Below are 22,157 nucleotides of genomic sequence, written 5' to 3' on the forward strand. Positions count from 1 at the left end.
TGAGGCTTTTAAAAAAAATTAGAAACAGCATACTAAATGGAGAGAGACTGTATCAAAATGAAGCAAACTGTCAGGAATCTATTAATATAAGTAGTTTTTAGCAAAAACATGATATCAAGGAGTACTTTCAACTATATTTGGCATTTCTGGAGCAAGAAAAATGTGGGTGCTTCATTAAAGACCAGCATAGTGAAAAGGGAAAAAGAACGTTGAGCCTCTAACAGGAATGTCCTTGAACTGAATATAGGAGATTGGAAAGGTGTATTCATATCATTGTGGTATTCTGTAACATATTCAACAACAACAACATCACTATTTCCCTGTTTAACAATCAGAAAGCTGTAAATGATCTATGGGAATGCTGAAATGCCATGCACAAAATTATTTTTGATCAAAGTGAAGACCATAAAATATTAATCTTTTTTTAATACACATGAAATCAAACAGTGAAAACCATATTTAGATCCTTTTGTGTCCCCCTCACCACGTAATAATGATTTTAAAAATATATCCTGGCCATTTTGGCTATAGTTCTAAGAATGATTTTAGATTATCAGATATAAAATGGCCAATTTTAAAATTGTACTTAATCAAATAACTTATGCAACAAAGCATACCTGTGTATCTTCCTTCCCCGACTACGCAGAATAAAACCCTAATTCTACACTAATCTTTATGAAGAAACAGTAACATTTAGTAATATTCTGTATCAAGAGCCCACTACTGCATACTCAGTCTTTCATTTTTCTTGCTTTCCCAAAACTTCAATGGGAGCTAGTGAACATGGAATTGCAGGGTCAGCCTCCAAAATGACACTCAATAGAAAATGACAGGTTTCAGAGTAGCAGCCGTGTTAGTCTGTATCCACAAAGAGAAAGGGAGAACTTGTGGCACCTTAGAGACGAACAAAATTATTTGGGTATAAGCTTTCGTGAGCTACAGCTCATTTCATCGGATGCATTCAGTGGAAAATACAGTGGGGAGATTTATATACACAGAGAACATGAAACAATGGGTGTTACCATACACACTGTAATCAGAGTGATCACTTAAGGTGAGCTACTACCAGCAGGGAGGTAGGGGGGGAACCTTTTGTAGTGATAATCAAGCTGGGCCATTTCTAGCAGTTGACAAGAACGTCTGAGGGACAGCAGGGAGGAGAAATAAACGGGGAAATAGTTTTACTTTGTGTAATGACCCATCCACTCCCAGTCTTTATTCAAGCCTAAGTTAATTAGTTTGCAAATTAATTCCAATTCAGCAGTCTCTCCTTGGAGTCTGTTTTTGAAGTTTTTTGTTGAAGAATTGCCACTTTTAGGTGTGTAAATGAGTGACCAAAGAGATTGAAGTGCTCTCCAACTGGTTTTTGAATGTTATAATTCTTGACGTCTTATTTGTGTCCATTTATTCTTTTACGTAGAGACTGTCCCGTTTGGCCAGTGTACATGGCAGAGGGGCATTGCTGGCACATGATGGCATATATCGCATTGGTAGATGTGCAGGTGAATGAGGCTCTGATAGTGTGGCTGGTGTGATTAGGCCCTTTGATGGTATCCCCTTGTCATAAATATAAAGGGAAGGGTAAACCCCTTTGAAATCCCTCCTGGCCAGGGGAAAGCTCCTCTCACCTGTAAAGGGTTAAGAAGCTAAAGGTAACCTCGCTGGCACCTGACCAAAATGACCAATGAGGAGACAAGATACTTTCAAAAGCTGGGAGGAGGGAGAGAAACAAAGGGTCTGTGTGTCTGTCTATATTCTGTCTTTGCCGGGGATAGACCAGGAATGGAGTCTTAGAACTTTTAGTAAGTAATCTAGCTAGGTACGTGTTAGATTATGATTTCTTTAAATGGCTGAGAAAAGAACTGTGCTGAATAGAATAACTATTTCTGTCTGTGTATCTTTTTTGTAACTTAAGGTTTTGCCTAGAGGGGTTCTCTATGTTTTTGAATCTAATTACCCTGTAAGGTATCTACCCTCCTGCTTTTACAGGGGGGATTTCTTTATTTCTATTTACTTCTATTTTTATTAAAGGTGGTCTTGTAAGAAAACTGAATGCTTTTTCATTGTTCTCAGATCCAAGGGTTTGGGTCTGTGGTCACCTATGCAAATTGGTGAGGCTTTTTATCCAACATTTCCCAGGAAAGGGGGGGTGCAAGTGTTGGGAGGATTGTTCATTGTTCTTAAGATCCAAGGGTCTTGGTCTGTAGTCACCTAGGCAAATTGGTGAGGCTTTTTACCAAACCTTGCCCAGGAAGTGGGGTGCAAGGTTTTGGGAAGTATTTTGTGGGGAAGGATGCGTCCAAACAGCTCTTCCCCAGTAACCAGTATTAGTTTGGTGGTGGTAGCGGCCAATCCAAGGACAAAGGGTGGAATATTTTGTACCTTGGGGAAGTTTTGACCTAAGCTGGTAAAGATAAGCTTAGGAGGTTTTTCATGCAGGTCCCCACATCTGTACCCTAGAGTTCAGAGTGGGGGAGGAACCTTGACACCCCTAAATAGAAAATGTTCCACCAATGCAGGCTGGTGGCATTGTAAATTTAAAAGAAAAATTCCTAACAGATGTATTTGGTATTTAAGCAGCAGCTTTTTAAGCCTAGTGAGCCTATCTCTTAAAGGCTGATCTCCTTTTTGAAGGCATGGGGGAAAGAATGTTCTGCCTGAGGAGAAGGTCTGTTGTGGTAGCTGTTCTCTAGGTTGCCATGTGGCCAGGAGTGACTGTAACACACACATTCTTGCAGTGGATACTAGGTGTATGGTAAAGATAACCCCTCCTGGCATATAGCATGCTGTTGATTCTGCTTTTCTTCTGATCCTTTGAGAAGGACGGAGTTTGTGAAATAATGGGGGGTGTTCCATCCTCCTGATTGCAGATGTTGTAAGGTACATTGATGTTGGCCAAAGTGTGGGTGTCAGGGGGGTAAAAAAGGCTGAGAAGGCAGCCACGAATGAGGGCTTGGCTAAAGCACATAACTGAATGCTTACAAGCCCCTCTCTCCAGCTCTGCTGTGGAGCGGGGGGTGGGGGGTGGGAAGAAGAGCATTAATTTTTTTAATTGTGTTCCTTGTCTGGTGCTGCTTTTCTCTTTCTCCTTTCCTGTGCCATGCCACACAGAAACCCTTGAGCATTTTAAAGGAGCCAAAATTGAAACTATAGTGGGGGAAGGGGTGGCAGGGAAATAGCAGCGTCCAGTCCCCATGGTGTGGTGAATTGGCCCAAAAGCTACTACCACCCATCTGCAGAATGAGGCACTTGCTGCTGCAAGCCTTTGGTTAGTTGCCAGTGTTGTTTTCAGGAATGGCATCCATAGGACTGAATACATCTCCCAAACACCAGCTGTAAATGCAGTTACTAAATGCCCACTTCATAAAAGCACTTCTAAATGCAAGTGGCCCAGTTTTCTTTTGTATATAAAGCCATGGGGTGGGGAGTGTGTATAAATCATTTTCAGTTTGGTTATGATTGATGGACTGTCCTCCGTACCAGGGGGGAAACAGAAAAGAAGGAAGTCAAAGCCTCTGATTTCTGTTTCAGTGACAGCCAGGCACATACATCTGTGCACAGAATTTGGCACTCCGTAAGGCTGAATTTGCCAAACCAACCCAAGCAATTGGTGTAACAGGGCTCTCCTGAAATGCATGGAAAAAAGACAGTAAAGCTATGTTGATCTGAACAGAACTGAGATGTAAGGAACGTATTTAGATAACAACCAGGGTTATCTTGAAGGTTAATGTAGATTATCAAAGTAAGTTATCCATCCAGGGTTAAATTGGTGTCTTTGCAATGCAAATGATTCTTGTAAGGGAGACTTGACTGATGTTATTATTTATTTGCATTTTGTTAATAGCCAAAGGCCCCATTGTACTAATACACAGGAAGACATGGTCCCAACTTCAGAGTTCTTATAATATAATTCCAGACATTGCTCAGTTCACTCATGTGCTATCAGTAAGGAAGCTGAGAGAGGTAGAAGAAGGGTTACGGGCATAATAATGTAAAAAGATATGACTGTAATATTAGTTACTGTCAACATCATACTATGTGGTTTGGGCACGGAGTAAAGTACTTAACACACACACACACACATCTGAGAAACGTATTGACTGGTGGTGGTTGTGGGAAGGGGAGAAAAGAGCTACTGTCTTGGCTTTGTAATGCCCTTTTGTTTGGTGTTGTATTAACAACAATATGGGTACTTAGAGCCCTGGCTAGTCACTGTCAATACTGACAATCCAGAATGTTTAAATATCATGAGCCAGGCCCCAAAAATCATGAAATTGGTTTAAAAATCTTGAAATAAAACAATACATTTTTTATTTTCTTTACTTACCTTCTGGTATCTGTATTGCATTGGGATGGCATTTTCGAGCTTTTCTCGACCATAAAAATGGCTAGAAACTTGAGCATTTTTTAAAATGAAAACTGAAATCCGAGCATTTTCACATCACTCCCGGAGCCCAAATATTGCAAGGCTTACAATAAAATCATGAGAGTTGGCACCACTGCATTTGTGCTGCCGTTAAATAGCCCGTTGCAAGGTTCAGGGCTTGCTGATGGGAGTTCCATGCAGACACTGGGGAGGGGCAATCTCGTCAGCTTCCCCCCACTCACATCTTTTTTAACATGCAACGGGTGGAAAGATGGGGAGAAAGTATATAGAGGAGAGAAACTTAAAAAACCCAAATAATATTTGACCAATCTCGAAATGTTTTGTATAGATGGTGGTTAGCGCTGGATGGAAAATTATTTTTTTCTGCTGAAAATGTTGACAAAAATTTTAAAAAGTCTTATTCAAAATTTTCTATGAAAAATGTGGACTTCTTGACAAAAAATAAAAAGCTGACAAATGAAAACAAGAAGAACGTTTTATTTTGGAGAATGTTGTTGTGGTGCCTCATGGGAGTTGTAGTTTGGGGTCTGATTCCCCATTTTCCTCTGTGGGCTGAGCTTCCATGTTGCACTGTTGTCTCCCCTCTTGCTGAGGAGCCATGGTGCGTCGTCATAAGAGTTGTGGTTTGGCTAGGAAGCCCACTCATGAAGGAGAACGGGGGCAAGTATTGCCCAAACTTCAGCTCCCAAGAGGCACCACAGTGACACGTCAAGAACATTCTATTTAGGCATTTCTGCCAATGCCGGGGGCATTTCTGAAGAGAGGCTTTTGGGCCAAAAGTTACTGCGTTTCAGATGAAAAACAAACACTTTTCAGTTTGGGTGAGGCGTGTTAGCTTTTTGATGAAAAGTTCATGTTCGGAAGAAGGGACTGTTTTTGTGAAACGTGTCATTTAGTCCCAAAAAATCTGATGGAAAATTTTCCACCTGCCATAATGTTCATACCTGAATAGTTCTTCAAAAAACACCTATTTTACCTCACTGCGCTAACCCCACCACCACCACCACCTCCCTGTGCACTGATCAGATGCTGGACCATTACCCATTTCTAAAACCAAAGTCCAGTCAATTTTTTTTAAAAGTTTTGACAAGTTTGGAGGGAATGTTTTTTTGCTTCCAGTTTCTGGCTGTAAAGGAGCCTGCTCACCTAAGATTTACAGCCCAGTTTCTTAATCTCAAAAGATTAATACAGTTGGAGTAAGCCTCTGACCTGTTGGATGCTTGTCTAAACTGAACCAGATCATTTCAAGCTTTGCCTGTCAGTGATCGGGTATATATCTCTGCGTGTCTCACCTACGCTTTAACACTTCTGCAGATACCTGTTTTAAAGGGCAAAGAAAATAGATACCTAAACTCTTTTTTATAAAGTAACAAAATCCAAAACAAAGTTTAAAGCATGAACCTTAGCTTTAAGGGGAAGGGAGTTCAAAAGGAAATACTTGAAACAGCCGCTTCGACTTTAATGAGGTAGGAAAGGCAGCATTAGAAGACGCAGGATTCACTTTACTCATATTGAAGTCAGCGGGAGCTTTGCCTTGTGAGCATTTTCTTGTGGATGGGGTGCTGGATTAGAAGTCAGAAGTCCTAGGTTCTGTCACTGGCTCTGCCACTGATCTGTTTTATGATCTTGGACAAGTCACTTTCTTCAACAATTTCTCTCCCTCTTTGGTGTTGGCAAATAATTATTTCCTGTTTTTGTTCTTGTCTTGATTTAATTGTCAGGTAGCCCCAGGTTTTGTGTACCCATCAAGGCCCCCTAGTAATGTGCACCATGGCTATCTAAACTTACCTTTACGGTCACAGTGCCTAGAGCTGGTCAGGAAATTTTTGTTGGAATGATTTTTCTGAGAGAAAATGCCCTTTTTGCAAAATCTGAATTTTCCATATCAAAATATTGCAATTTTCAGGAAAATCAAAATGATGGATTCCTCAGCTGCCCAAACGGAGAAAGGTCTTGTCAACTTCACTTCCTGCTTACAGTCAGAAAGTGAGGTGGACAGAAGTCTTCAGGAGGGCTGCCAAGACTTAGTCCCCTGACTCTTTGCCTCCCTCGTTCTCAGGGGTGAGAGAGAGAGAGACAGGGTGCTCCTCCTCCCTCTTTCCCCATCTCCAGCTCTGGGGCGGAAGAGGCTGAGCACCCCAGCTTTCTGCTTCTCCAGCAGCCAAAGTGAAATTGAAAGGAGTAGACAGGCGGGTAGCTGGGAAACCAGAAAATTCCATTTTCGGGGCTCGGAAGATGGATTCTTTTATTGAAATCCCTTCCTGCAATACATTTCGCAGTCTTGACTTTTTTTTAGCCTGGTTTGGGACAACTTTTTTTAAAAAATCTGAGATTTTTCACGGCAAGGGATTTCCATTTTCTGGCCTGTTCTCATGGTGACCCTGTGATAGAACATTGCATTCCTTTGTCCTTTAAAGGACTGCTACAGTTCCATTTGCATCAGCTGTTTCCCCTGTACTATACACTTTCAGATCCAGAAACAGAAAAACCTATTGCAGATTTTCATTCTGTGTCTGTAGAAATAAATTTTATTTATTTATTTATAGTTTTTCTAAATAATACCCATTTTCCTTTTCAAATCACAGCCAGACGGTGACAAAGGAATTGCACAGGTGTCTCTCACTGAGACAGTGTAATTGTTAAGCTTGCTGGCATCCTGCTTGCTTAGTTTCTGTCAAGACTGACAGCAGGATGAAGTGTTACTTGAGTGAGAGTTTTTCATACCCAGCAAATGGCTGGAGGTGTCTGTGCAGAATTTGAGGTCTGGTGAACTGAGATCTTTGCTATCCCCTGGGCTGTTTGTCTTTGGCCTTCTGTAACTGTCCTCATCCAATTTATAATGGTTTGTGAGAGAGATACTACTTGAGCAAATCTTTTGTAGTTTGTAAACAAGCTGGCTGTGTAAATAGCCAAGACTGTAGCAGCCTCATCGATCTCTGTCTGTGGCCCAGCCACACTAGAGTGGGACAGAGCACAACACTGAGTGGATGTGGGTTACCCCTGCTACATACTTGATGGACCAGTTGGTAACACGCTGCCTGACAGAGTGTGAGTACATGTATTGGGACTTGCTAATCTGTGACTTGTCCCTGTGCTATAGTATAAGGAGAGGAGAAGGCACAAGGATCTTTCCCCACCTTGCATCTTGTACTGCACAGTCACAACCCTTGTGTTTCCTGAGTGCAATAACTGATTCTGGTAGCTCCCAATACACCCAAAGGAAGTACAGTGAGGATGCAGCCAGAGCCCAGCTTTTCCTCCTCCCCATTCTTGACCATTAGAACTGAACTCATAGTAGGGGAGAGCACTTTTTCACAGGGTGGCAAAATTAAGAGTTGAGTGCTTCCTCAGAGTCTCAAAAGGGATTCTGGCTGACTTATTCGGGCACTGGGAAAAAGCTGGTCATGAAGTTTCTAGAGGAACTTTGCTGCTTCTCACCAGCTGAAGCACACTCTCAAGCTTAAACAGCATGCACACATAATATTGTGATGTCCTGGTCCACAGCAACTAAAATTTCAGCTTTTGCAACAACAAACAAACAGAAGAACCCAATAAGTTTTTAAACGGAATGATTCTCAGTAATGTAGGATACACTGAGACCCAGCATATATTAGGCTGCTTTGTTTTGGTCACACTAATAATCAGTAATGGTCAATATTTTCCCTCACAAATAGCTGCTGGCATTTTCTGAAAGTGTTTTAGTGGTAAGGTCCCATTGGGAGGTGGTACATCACAGTGATTTCAAAAAGGCTTAACCTGACCAGTCAGATTGTAGTTTTGGAGAGTTGATGGCCCCAGCCCTACTAGTACATGAGCAGTCCCAAACCTGCTCTCTTTCATCCTGTAAACTTATTCTTAGCCCATAACCTGAAACTTCATTGAGGCCTTTTGTCATCTTCTGCTTGTTTTTTTAAATCTGGCTCAAATTTGTTGACAAGTTCTATTAGACCGGGAACAATTACCATCAATATTTTGAAATCACCTGAAGACAGAGTGTCCTGCTAAGCGCTGCATAATAGCAAATAGCTGCTCCACCATGCTTTCCTGGTACTGTTTTCCCTTTTTAGTTACGTTTGATTGTGGCTGTCGGTTGTGCAAGGCTTATAAAGCCTGATTTCTAGCTCCAACTATGTATGCATATCTCCCTATGTTGTCTGTATGCTTAGGCAATCACTCATGTTGACATAAAATTTCCCTTGTTCTTCCAGGTGAAAGACCCTCTAGTCATTACATTAATTTGAACAGTTTAAGAATGATCAACAGCAAAAGCAGAAAACACCATTTGTTTCTTTAAATAAACAATTCATCTTCTTACAATGGCTACCCCCACCACTTGAGTTTCTTACATATTACGCCATAAATTTATGCTTTCCATAAGCTATAACCTTCTGGATATTTCATAATTATTTGGATTGCATCCTTGGCAACAATTCTGATTTCCAGGCTGTCATTAATTATGCTGTCCAAGTAGCTGTGATCAGATGGATGGGGTTGTGATCAGACATAGGTAACATAGTTTGAACATCACTATTAGGGGAGATATCTTTCAGTAAATCAGTAGGAAAAAAATCTTCCTCTCTCCATGTTGGATTGTTCTTTTATTCCTTAACAATATGGATGTTGTTAGATTTCAGCAAAGCACATTTTTTTTATCAGCAGCAAATGGAAGAAAGGAATCAGAAATCATAGGGCATGCTAAACTTCCTTCATATGATTTCAATGCTTCCTCTGTCCTAGTCTTTTCCCAGTAGTTTATTGTTACTGCAAAGATCCTTTTTTGATGTTTTAGAAATGAGTTTAATTGAGTCTTAATCTTCTCAAATTATTTTTAAAGTGATTTTTCCATCTCTGATTTTAGGATTATTTTCTCATGTAACTAACATTGTCCAAAGAAGCCAGCCTATTTGATCTTTCTAGGAATAGATGGAGCCCTATGTCTCAAGAAAACAAAAAAATTGTAGGTCTATGAAAGACAAGATCAACTAATTACAGGGGGAGAGAGAATGCACAAACAGGGATTGAAATACAGGTTATAAATTCAAAATCCGGGGACACGAAGGGGCACAAAGCAGAGAAGCTCAGACAACACTCACTGCTCTGAGAGAGAATGTAGGGAATTGGTGGATGCCACCCGAAGGAACTCTCCTTCAAAGTCTCATATTGGACAGTGATGAGAATTAGGCCTGGCAGTTTGTCCTCATACCATGTATATCATGAGTAAACACAGTGCAAGCTGACATTGCCCTGACTATGAGTTCTTCCATTCCTTGAAGAAATGACCCTCACAAATGAGAGGGTAATTAACACCTTCATAGCTAATTCTGAAAGTTTTGGAAACGTGCAGGTTCATCTCCTCTGATCTACTAAAGAGGCACACTGAATTATATTAATAGTTGTGTACCCAGTCTTGGCTCCAGTCATTGATTTAAATGTACAATGTCTTGCCAACAATATTCAGAGAGATATCAGGGGATGGGGGGAGTTCTTATGAATAAGATACAACCCCTTTCAAATAAATTCAGCATTAATAGCTTATCTCCTACCACCAATTACTTAAAAGCAACAGGATGTTTTGAGACAAGTATTGAATTATCATCAAAATGTCTCAGTCTCTCAACTCCAACTTTGACACATTCTGTAGGGAATTTATTTCTTTAGCCAGAGGTATGGAATTGAGGATTCCACTCAGTAACTTCCCACTCAAGTTAGATTTTTCTGTCAGAGAAAATAAAATCATACTCATTTACAGCTATAATTAAAATGTGTGGCTGTGTTTTGGCATCTGTTCTTCCTTTTGATTAAAGATTTCAAATATATAATAATAAGGGCAGTGTTTATGACTACAGCTAGTTTTGGGTAGTGATTTACAGTTTTGGAGGCTGGTATTAGTATATTCCTTTCAAATCTATAAGAATAGTTCTTTACTAAATGGTTCACAAAATGTAATGATTTTACAGGCTCTGGCTTGGGTTTCTAGAGTATCTGATTCTAAATGTATTAGACCAGACTAATTATGGCTAACTCCTAAAAGGTATCAAATGTTGACACGAATACAGCATTATTAAGGTGGAAATTTTCAAAGACACAGTTAGGTACTTAACTTAGCCTGTTGTGCCTTTGAAAAATGACCTCTAAATTCTGAATCAGTATTGTCTCATTAGAGCATGGTTTTTCACTACCTATTTAGACAAAACCAAAATCTCAGAAACAATAATCAAATATTGCTTATAACTTTTACAGCCAGGCAAGTAATGGGCAAAATCTTTATTGAATATTTCAGTTTTCAAAATTGATTCACTTTGGAGTTGGTACCTTTTTAGTGTCATTTTCCTCCAACATTTGAGTTATCAGTTTGAATGTCACAAATTGTAGTGGCACTGTTGGCACATACATTTTAAAGCTTTCTATTGTATTTGAAAGTGCATTGCATGCTCACCTGATCAAACAGCAAATATCATTTGACATATCTGACAAATCACAGCTAAGTAACACAGCTCAGAGTTAGATTATTCAGGATCCACAGAAATATGTGATAAGATATTCATCACATTCGAATAAGGACTATATTTGAGGGAATAATGATCTTTTCATTGGTAGCCTATGAAGTAGAAGAGGCTGAATTCAATGAATGAATTACTTGCTCAGCTCAGAAAACAATGTTGAGTCTTTAAAAAGCAGCACTCAATTCTTGGGTGAATGGAATTTTGAAAGCATCTGGTTTGGATGTATCTGTATTAGATTCTTTGACCAAAAGTGAATGTTTCTTCCAGTAATGTACTACTGAGAAGAAAAAAACTTAAATCTCTAAGGGACAAATCCTGATCCCATTGAAGTCAATGGGAGTTTTGCCATTGACTTAAATAGGAACAAAATTCTGCTGTAATTGCATTGCAGCAGCTGGATGGCGTGGGTAGCAAATTTTCCAACTGTTTTACTGGAAGCCAAGAAGGCAGATTTCTTCATATAAGCTACCCATACATCTAGGTTCTATGTGTAACCCTTCTGCCCGTCAGAGTTGGCAGCAACAAGGGCCCGGTTCAATATCTAGGGGATCCATTCCAATAACACAATGCAAACCGGCTCGAGTCCCCACCCAGTGACCTGGGACAAATATATACCACCCCTGCTGGGCGCCTCCAAGAGGCAATACTTCCCCTCTTGCAAGCACATAGTCTGAGTGTAACAAAAGCCTTTTAATAACAGAGAGAAACAATGTGGCATTATGTTGGGGAAACACCACCAACAGGATTCATAACACAACCCATGAGCAAAAACCCACCCCAAGCAAATTTGGGGCATGCCCTTTCCCTTTGGTTCTTGAGTCCAGCAACCCCAAATCACCCAAAGTCCCAAAAGTCCAATGAGCCAAAAGTCTCTGTCCCTTGTCAGGGCAGCCCCAGATTTCAAAAATTTATCTGCAGAGCTTTACCTCCCAACCTGGGTGGAGATGGGGGCGGGGAGGGAAGAGGTAAGGGGCACCTTACATGATCTGAAGCTGACCGCCCCACAGCTCCATAGGCCTTCGCTCCGCTCCGCCAGCCACCCCACAAACTGCTTTGCTCGGCTCTGCTCTGCTCCCCACAAGCAGCTCCTGCCGTCCCATGAACTGCTCCGCATCCCACCAGCAGCTCCCGCCGTCCTATGAACTGCTCCACTAGCCTGTCCACAAGGCACTCCAGCCGTCCCAGAAACTGCTCCACAATATATCTTCAGGCTTCCCCACTACTTAACACAACACTCAGTGATTTCAGCTCTTAAGTGAATTCAGCTTGTAGTAGGGGAGCCTCAGTGCTGGTACATCATTAGCCCAAAGTGAGCTCAGCAGCCTGTAACTAGACTCCTAAGGGAATCAAAATTAGCTCTGATATTCCACAGTGGAGAGAGGAGGAAGTGCAATTAGCATGTGAGGCCCATACCACCAAGTAGTAATACCTGTTCCCAGCCTCCCTCTCAATTCACAGAGTTTGGAACCTATGTCCCTTGCCTAGCAAGTGCTACTTAGTTGATGGTGAGTCCCTCCATCATAACAAAAGGCCACGTACAGTTCCAAGCACAGTTCCCATAATCAGGGTAATAACAATTTATTCTTCCTGCCCCAATAACAGAGACACTGGGGATCCCACAGCAGCCAAAGTGACCATTTGGGCAGCTATGGCCTCATTCTAGGCAGGATGGGTGTGCCTATGCAAATGAGATCGGCCCCTGAAGTTCTTTTCCACAACTTGCCGCACCTCACCACCAGATGTCAGGGTGGAGCTCATTCTGACACTGCTTACATCTGTGTTACTACTCACTGCATACTATAAGTCAAACTGCCAAAAAGATTGACACTACATTGTCCCTAAACTCCTCTTAGTTACTGTAGTAATTTACTTTTCCAGTTGCAGAATTCACAGATGCAGGAGTCTAGTGATAGGAATGTTTTGTTGCTATGCAAGCTAAGATTATGAAGAGGGTAGTATGTTAAGAGTGCTAATGCTGCAGGGCATCGGATGATGACTTTCACAGTTTATGTAAGAACTCTGCTCCTTCTGCAGAGCGCTGCATAATTGGCAGGGGTGATTGTAGAGGAGTTTGCCCTAGCCAGTGGCCACTGTCAAAACAGGATAGTAGAGCAGATGGACCAGTAATCTGATCCAGAAAGAATAATTTCTGTCTTAACTATCCATCCCTTCACTCCCACATGCTGTACATACTGTATCTGTGTACTTTTTTGTTGTTGACATAATAATACCCAGCTCTTGTATAGCACTTTTCATGAGCAGATCTCAAAGTGTTTCTACAGCTATGGAAACTGAGGCACAGCATACGGTAATTACTTGCCCATGGTCACCCAGACAGCCAGTGGGGAAGCCAGGAATAAAGCCCATGTTTCCTGAGTCCCAGTCCAGTACTCTCTCCACTAGGCCACACCGCTCTGTGTTCTAGACACATGGATCTTGGGGTAGAGAAGTCTATGATCTGGAGTCATTATTTTACTCAAATTTTCATGTCGCTTCTTTAATGTTCTGTTTTTTCTTTAAATCCAGTTAGATATTACTTCAGTTGTTTGTTACAGCTGTTTTCAAGTAAGGTTGATGCTAAATGACAATACTTAAATATAGATCTAAACTCCACGTCTGGAAAGAGAGAATTTTTTTTACAACACAGTTTTGGCCCTCAGGTTCTTAAATCAGGGCCTTTTGTCGGGCTCCCGCTTTTAATTTATATGTACTGAGTGTTCCTATTTTGAGCATAAGACATAGAATGAGCATTCAGTCTAAAAATGTAGATTCATTGCTATGACTCAGAGAAACTGAATTACCATATCGTAAAGTCCTGGTAATCTGTCTTTCCTAGGGCACCTACAGTTTTCACCATCTGCTCATATCGATTTTTCCCTTTTGCCAACTATAATAGTCAGCTCTTTGAGACAGTGGGTTTTTTTGTTTGTTTGTTTTACAGATCTGGGATCATATGATGGGCATAGAAACAAGCAGAACATGCACCAGAAGTCTTTCCAACATCAGCTGTCCTCATATTTAAGAGAACATTATTCTCTGTGTGTTGCTCATCCAAAGCCTTCATACACTGTGGTTTGTAGATGAGCTAGCTTCATGTGGCTTCTGTGATTGATAATCTCTGGGAGCCATCTTGTTTTAGAATATACAATTCCTGAGAGCTCAAGATGCCACTTTGTGCCCTTTGTATGTGCTTTTGGGGGGCTGGGGTATATCCTACAGCATGTGGACTTAATCATATTCCAATGTCCTGTGCTAGATGAAACTAGGAATACCTTTACGGTTTCTACCTTTTGGGAGATGCCACTGCAGCACTTTCAAAACTAAAAAAGTTAAATTTTCGCTGCCTTTATATGGAAATAATTTTGCAAATCTTCCTTAAAATGTTGTCTCTTAGTGTATCACTGTCATAGCCCCTTTAAAGTGAGGTGCAATGGTCAGAGGGGAGAAATCATCACCTCAGTAGGTAGTAACTGTACCCTTGCGTGCATAGCTGCCACTGAACCAAAGCATCTTTGCTGAGGTTCTATTGGTGTTTGCAAGCTATTGGGTTTGGCTGGGTTTCAGATGCCTCTAAGAAATAAAGCCATTATGCCCTTGGATCACTCCAATGATCGTAGCCAATTTGGACATGAGCTTTTTTTCCTCAACTCACCCTTCATCTTCTTTGTAGCTATCCAGTTAGAAATTGAGATGAATTCACCAATACTTCTACATTCCTTACGTTCACCTTACTTGAAGTGACAGTTTTTACTGGGGAGAATTTTAACTTCATGTTGACAAGTATATTACATCCACATGTGTAAGGGTTTGCATCAGAAGTGCTTACACACTCATCAAATCAGGTCACACACCAAAATCCTGGGACTTGACTGCTGAATAGCAGCTAATCAACACAGCTTGATTAGTGAACATTTTTCAGAGTAACAGCCGTGTTAGTCTGTATTCGCAAAAAGAAAAGGAGTACTTGTGGCACCTTAGAGACTAACCAATTTATCTGAGCATGAGCTTTCGTGAGCTACAGCTCACTTCATCGGATGCTGTAGCTCACGAAAGCTCATGCTCAAATAAATTGGTTAGTCTCTAAGGTGCCACAAGTACTCCTTTTCTATTAGTGAACATGTAACACTAAAACTTGAATAATCCAGATTTGAGAAAAATAGTCTACAAATAATTGAATCATTTTCAGTAATGAAAAAAATCAAGGAAATTGTGGTCTGCTTGTGGTTATTTTTGCAAAGAGAGGCCACATTTATTCTCAGTTCTAGTTAATTTTATTATACAGCTATTATGTGAAAGTTTGTGCCATGTAACCTAGATGACATTTCAAGAAAGGAATAGTTAAATATATACAGTACAATTTTCATTTCCAAGCAGAAGAATTCACCTATCACTTGGGTCAACTTTGCCAACTTCACCTCAGGCAAATACTTTCATTGATGGTGGTGGTGGTGATGACTTTTTTTTTACTTTCATAGTAGAAAGTGCGTCAGTGATAGAGGTGAAGGTTAAAGATGCTATGCAGTGACATTGGTTACCAGAGCTCAGTGTCACAGCCAGGGAAATGTGGCAGGCAAGGTCATGTAGGCCTTGAAAGAAAAATCAAAAGAAAATACTAAATAGAATTCATTAAACAGAGTTGTTGTTAAAAATATTTGGCAGGAGACATTCATGGAGTCATTAAAGTTAACTCTCTATTCTAAATCCAATTGTTACCAGCTTAGATTATGCTGTATCTTCATCTTACTTTAGTTCTCTTCTACTCTGAAGTTTTGACTTTTTGAGCTTTGTTTGTACTTCATGGATTTTGGAAACTCTCTGTTTTACTGGCCCATATTTCTTTTGTGCAAAACTCCTGTGACATCTATGCAAAATTGTCTTGGAAAATGTACCAGCCCAGACACACAATATTCTGTCCTACTTCTTGATGATGGTTGATAAAATGAATGTCTCGATCACCTAATAAATATTTGTTATGAGTACTTTTGCAAGGCTGGAGTACAGTACATAGACAATACAATACATAGACTCCAATCTCCTGAGTTGCAGGCTTTAATAGCATGTTAAAATATTAAAACTTCTAAATTCTAACACAAAAATGCTGCTCTGTAAGTACATACTGAACCCTGACAATTGTACTGAGCAACAAATACCAGATGACATGGGACAAAGGAAGCCAATGAGCCAGAGATTCTCCAGCTATGATTCTTGGAGTATGTCTACACTGCAATTAGACACCTGTGGCTGGCCTGTGCCAGCTAGCTGGGGCTTGAGGGACTTGAGCTAAGGGGCTGTTTAACTGTGATGTAGACGTTGGGGCTCAGGCTGCAGCCTGGGCTCTGGGACCCTCTCACCTTGCAGGGTCCTGGAGTCTGGGCTCCAGCACAAGCCTGAATGTGTACACTGCAATTAAACAGCCTGACAGCGCAAGCCCCTCAAGCCTGAGTCAGCTGATACAGGCCAGCAGCAGATTTTGAATTGCAGTATAGATGTACCCTTAGAGCGCTGATGCTCTGTGGAGCCATGCATAATGATCCACATAATGATACATTTGGTGAACCAACCTGACAGTGGCAGACTGGTGTGTTCAGAGGAGAGATGGGTCCCATGAGAGGATCTCTGTGTTGCTAACAGGCTCTCAGTGCATGGGGTAGAGTTCCTGCATTAAGCAGTTAGACAAGGATTCCTAGGTTTGCCTTAACAATTGTCTCCTTTAGGATTTATGATTTAAAAAAATTTAAAAACCCAAAACCTATGGGACGTACTGCAGGAAAACTTTTCTGTGTATGTATTTTAAAAGAAGAGCATAAGAGCCTTTCTAGTGCTCTTTGGGGAAAAAACTTGGAATAGCCAAAAATAAAATACCTTAAATAAATGCCAAAAAAGAGAGTATGAAATATCACTACCATTCACACCTGGTATTAATGATTTAAAACAAGCAGGGAAAGGAAAGTATTAATTATATTTGGAATTACTTATTTTCTAGGGACTCTAAACTAAAGTATCTCATATATCATTCCTAACTTCTGTATAGCACTTTTCATCAGTAGGTGTCAAAGCACATTGCAAAGGAAGTCAGTATCTTTACCCCTATTTTACAGATGGAGAAATTGAGGCACAGAGAAGCAAAGTGATTTGCCCAAGGTCACTCAGCAGGTCAATAGCAGAGATAGGAATAGACTCAAGGCCTCCTAAGTCCCAGTTCATTTCTCTAGCTACGAGGCAGCATTTCTTTCATTTTAATATAAAAATATTTAGAATGGAAGCCTCTTCTCATGAAATCCATTCCCTCTCCCCACACACAGATGAGAACTGTAACTGTCAGTGGAGCTATGCTAACTGGAACTGTGATTTGTTCATTGCAGTGCATATGTATAATTGGGGCTCTTCATGCCTTTTCAGCATCTGAGCTTCATTATCTGAGTTGACTGTGGATCAAGTGTCCGAGGCACTTCTTGCACCAGGGCCAAAAGCAATGTAAAGGCTGTAGTTCTGATCCATAGAAAAATAAGAGTGACAAACTCTGCACAGGAAGAGTCCATGTTTCTATGAAAGTTGCCCAGACTTTTGCTGTTCAACATATTTGGTGGCCGTGGTGGTTCTAAACTTGTTGAACAGTGAGTCTCGACTCTATTCCTCCCTATGCTTGGTCGTAATTGCATGCAAACCAGCTGTACTGGAGATCTGGCTACTCAGTGAGCGAGAGGTTTCTGTTTGTTCTCTGCGTTGTAAATGAAGTTTTTGTTCCTACCGCTCAACTTACATCGTTCTCCCAGGCAATTCTCTGTTTGGGTTTTGCGGTTGCTGTACCTAGATTCTCGTCTGCCCTACAACTGAGAGAGGGGAAAAAACCAAGAGGGCTCTACAGAAAAAAACAGAGCAGCATTTCAAACAAAGTGACACAAAGCTTACCAGAATGGCAGGCTGATATTTCCCAAGAAAAAACATGGGGAAACAATTAAAACATGAACTATTTCACAGTTGGGGGAGGGGGAGGAACTTGCACCAATGTGTTTTGAAGCAAACAAATTCTGGGAAATATGTGCCTAGCATATTTAAGTGCCAGAAAGGCTAATATAAAGATCCTGTGATACCAATTCATCTGCATTTTATTTAAAAAGACAGGAGGACAACCCTTGGGATAAGCATGTTCTGCAGAACATTCCGGCAGAGCTGCATTGATACTGGAGGCACTGGTTCAAGCAGCTCTCCTGAAGCTCCTACTGCTGCGCGGGGGGGGGGGGGGGGGCAGTGAACAGGATGCCAAAGTGTTGGGAGGGTCAGACATACCTGGGATGTGGCTGTCTCGATTTGGTGAGGGTACGCAGTGGGGCCACCAGGGATTGGAGTGTAATAGGGAGGGCATAAGTAAAAGGTATTAACATTAGATATATTTTTCTGCAATATGAAATCTCTGCTCTTTGCCCTTTCAAGACAAATGTATTGAATCCCAGGGATTTTGTCTTATGGGTTGGAAGTCATACAGTTGAGAGTTTAAATCATGAGATCCTGTCTGCTCTGCATGGACATGGGAGATTTCCATAGCTCTTTTAATAGTCATCTAGATTTGTCCACATTTCATGGAACAGAATTTCACTTCAGTCCATTTGGGTTGAATTGCAACCCAGAGATGGCTCTATATCTGTACTTCTGTATCAATAGAAACAGTATTTTCTCTAGTGCTTTGTGATCATTCAAAATGAAAGGCAATATATTAAGATAAAATATCATTTATTTTCATTGACTCTGACTCTAAAGAGATAAAATTCCACCAAGTGAAGGTTTGTCAGCTATATGGGTCACTTTACAAGAAGTACAATGTGTAATAATGCAATAGAAAACTTTCCATTTTCTTAATTTTATTTTATGTTTGTCAATACGTAGCGTGTATTGAAATCACCTCATTTATGATTATGTGGAATTGTCAATTATTCTAATAGTGTTGTCATTTCTTATTGGAGAACAATTGAAAGTTCATAGTTCATAGACACAAATCTATACTTCCTAGGAATTACTGGAAAAAAGGGTGACATTTTTATTTTATTTTTTAACAGAGGAGAGACTATCAGTACTCAATGCCTTCCATTCTTGTTGGCTTAGTCATATTTGTCTGAATCTGTAAATCTGGGGGTTGGTGTATGTGAGGGGAGCAGGAGTATTGAGAGAGATCTGGAAATGAAAAAGCTTAGGCGAGCATGGCATTAAGAGCAGACAGAACTATAGGTCAGTGGCTGGCAGATGGTATTGTGAGCTGAGGAGGCTGCTGGCAGATGGCACTGACAGCATGGACAAGGCAGAAATTTTGGCTAAAGAAAGGGAGCTTTGGAAAGATATTAGATGTCTGTCTGTCCTGATGATTTCACTGTTGAGCCTGGACAACCTACATGTTTTTGACCAGTCATATCCAAGAGAGAGAGAAGGGGACAAGCTTCTCTGGTATAGAAAGGGAAAGGGGCATAAAACAGGGAAATGAGGGCTTTGTAGTTTGGCTAGTGCCTTACCAAAGGCTGACCATTCATTGGCTGTAAGTAACAAGACAGACTATGTGACTGACACGTAACTTTATGATTACCAGTGATGATCCTTCTGTCTCCTTCCCTGTTTCTGAAGTAATTGCACTTTCCTTATGCAACATTAGCAAATGAAATCATTCCAATTATTCACATTTCTTTCTTAGAGCCTATATCAAAATTCTGACTAAGGTACTGAATATGATCAGTGTGAATGTGTACATAACTCCGAATGTGTGTGTATAATAGTCTACTTGGATTTCTATGGTGACAGATGACCTAAGAACCTAGGTAGATAAGTGTGTGAACACAGATATTTCAAAAGCCAAATGCTTTTAGATATGAATTAGGAATAAGGGAAACAGTTCATATAAAATAAGAACCCCGCCTGAAATGTCATCCAGATGCAAGCCATAGTTTTTAAGGTTCAAACTTTTGTTTGTTCTGTTGATTTTGGTTTTTTGTGAACCTTGAGGTGTCAGAATATGAAGAAAGCAGGTACTGGGAAAGGTACAAAGAATGTCAGTAGGGAATCTTGGTTTGTTTGTTTCCCCCCTAATTAGACTTTTAGGTCAATTTTGGAGAAAAAAGAGTCAGGGGTTTCAGAAAAGCAGCTAGATTATTGGCGGGGTGATGATCATGTGACATGTTAGTATTCTAGGTGGCTTTAGGGGGACGGGAGGGGAAAAGTGCTGCCTGGAGAAAAAAAATTAGGCCGCTCACCCAAAAATGCTGAGGTCAACTCAGGAAACTGTCCGGAATCAGAGGAGTTTGGATCCAAATCTCAATTTATACAAAGTTCAGTGGAGAAGTAAATTGTCATTCTTGTTAGGGTTTCCCTCTCAGAGATGGGCCTGAGCCAAAATGTTTGAATTCAGCCCTGAGCTTCCTTAGATCTTAAGGACTCACAGCTGAACTGGAAAACCAGATCCATCTCTACTTTTGAGGTTCACCTATCACTACTGTGAACTTGCTCGCCTTGGACTCATGATAATAGGTAACAGAACCTTTCGAGAGCTCTACTTACAGCCAATAAGTAGCTCTTGCTTTGCCCCACTATCCCTGCTGAGAGAAATGTTACACAGCAACTGTCTGTTGCTTTACAAATTACAAATACACTGTAAGCTTTACCATTCTGTGGGATGCAGACAGCACCAGCTATTTACAATATTCTCCTTCAGAAATACAGTAATTGAATGTAACGGTTTGAATTTGATGTTGGTACAATCCCTTTTGTTCTTATTATCTCCCCAAGCTTTTCCTGACTCTCTCTAAGTAGTCAATATGGTTTTAATTGAAACTTATTGACTACAGTGATGATTGCAGTACCTGAGAAGTGTGGTTCACACTTGGAATATCTTGTTAAGTTGGCTGGCTTCTTCATGACAAGTATGGAACTTCAAAACTTTACTTTGCAAAAGAAAAGTACTGAATAGCAGTAGAACCACTGTAAGAATAGTTTTAATAATTGTGTGAATGTTACATAAACAGAATATATACTGCAGTGGTAAACATAAAAAAGTCAACCTTTGCTGGCCATTATATCACAGTAGTATGTCTGATATTACGGTATGTCCCAATATTAATAATAAAGAATACTTTAGTATTTAGTGGGTAACAACTGGTTAATGCTGACTTATTGTGAGAACCAATGTAAGGTAGAATTATGAACTCAATGGATAGATTTTCAAAGGAGCTGAGCTCCTCTTAAGCGATTAAAAGCATTCATTTAAGCAATTAAATCAAGTGGACATATTTACAGATGTGCTCAGCAGCTCTCACTGGGAACAACAGAAGCTGTTGGGTCCTGAGATCTTCTGAAAATCTGGCCTTCTCTTCCTCCGTCTAAAACCCTTTCACCTTACCACTTTCTATTTCAAAGAGCAGACTGAAAGTTTGGAAATGCAGATGCAAAAGTTGTAGTATCTTCTGTTCCATTTAAAATCTCTGCTGGTGATGCTCAGAGTTGATAAATACCTCAAGCAAAGTAGATGTTTATGCAATATATCATCTCGAGAGCTATTTACACCAACAAGATTCTGGAGAACCATGCATGTGTCAAATTCTGTAGCGTTTAGGTACCAGGCAGTCAAGTGATCCATTCCCTGTTGTCCATTTCAACTTTGGCAATCAGAGGCTAGGGACACCCAGACCATAGGGTTGCATGCCTGACCATCTGGGCTAACAGCCATTGATGGACCTATCCTCCCTGAATTTATCTAGTCCTTTTTTTTGAATCCCATAATAGTTTTGGCCTTCACAACATCCCCTGGTAATGAGTTCCACAGGTTAACTATGTATTTTGTGAATAATTACTTTCTTTTGTTTGTTTTAAACCTGCTGTGTATTAAATTAATTGGGTGACCTTTGGTTCTAGAGTTATGTGAAGGGGTAAATAACACTTTCTTATTTACTTTCTCCACACCACTCATGATTTTATAGACCTCTATCATATCCCTTCTTAGTCTTCTCTCTTCCAAACTGGAAAGACCCAGTCTTTTTAATCTCTCCTCATACAGAAGCTGTACATTATCCTTCATCATTTTTGTTACCCTTCTCTGTACCTTTTCCATTTCTAATGTATCTTTTTTGAGATGGAGTGACCAAAACTGCATGCCATATTCAAGGTGTGGGCGTACCATGGATTTATATCGTGACATTAGGATCATTTCTTATTATCTATCCCTTTCCTAATGGTTCCTAATATTGTTAGCTTTTTTGACTGCTGCGGCACACTGAGTGGATATTTTCAAAGTATCA

Source organism: Lepidochelys kempii, chromosome 10 (assembly GCF_965140265.1).
Source record: "Lepidochelys kempii isolate rLepKem1 chromosome 10, rLepKem1.hap2, whole genome shotgun sequence".
NCBI classification, from domain to species: Eukaryota; Metazoa; Chordata; order Testudines; family Cheloniidae; genus Lepidochelys; species Lepidochelys kempii.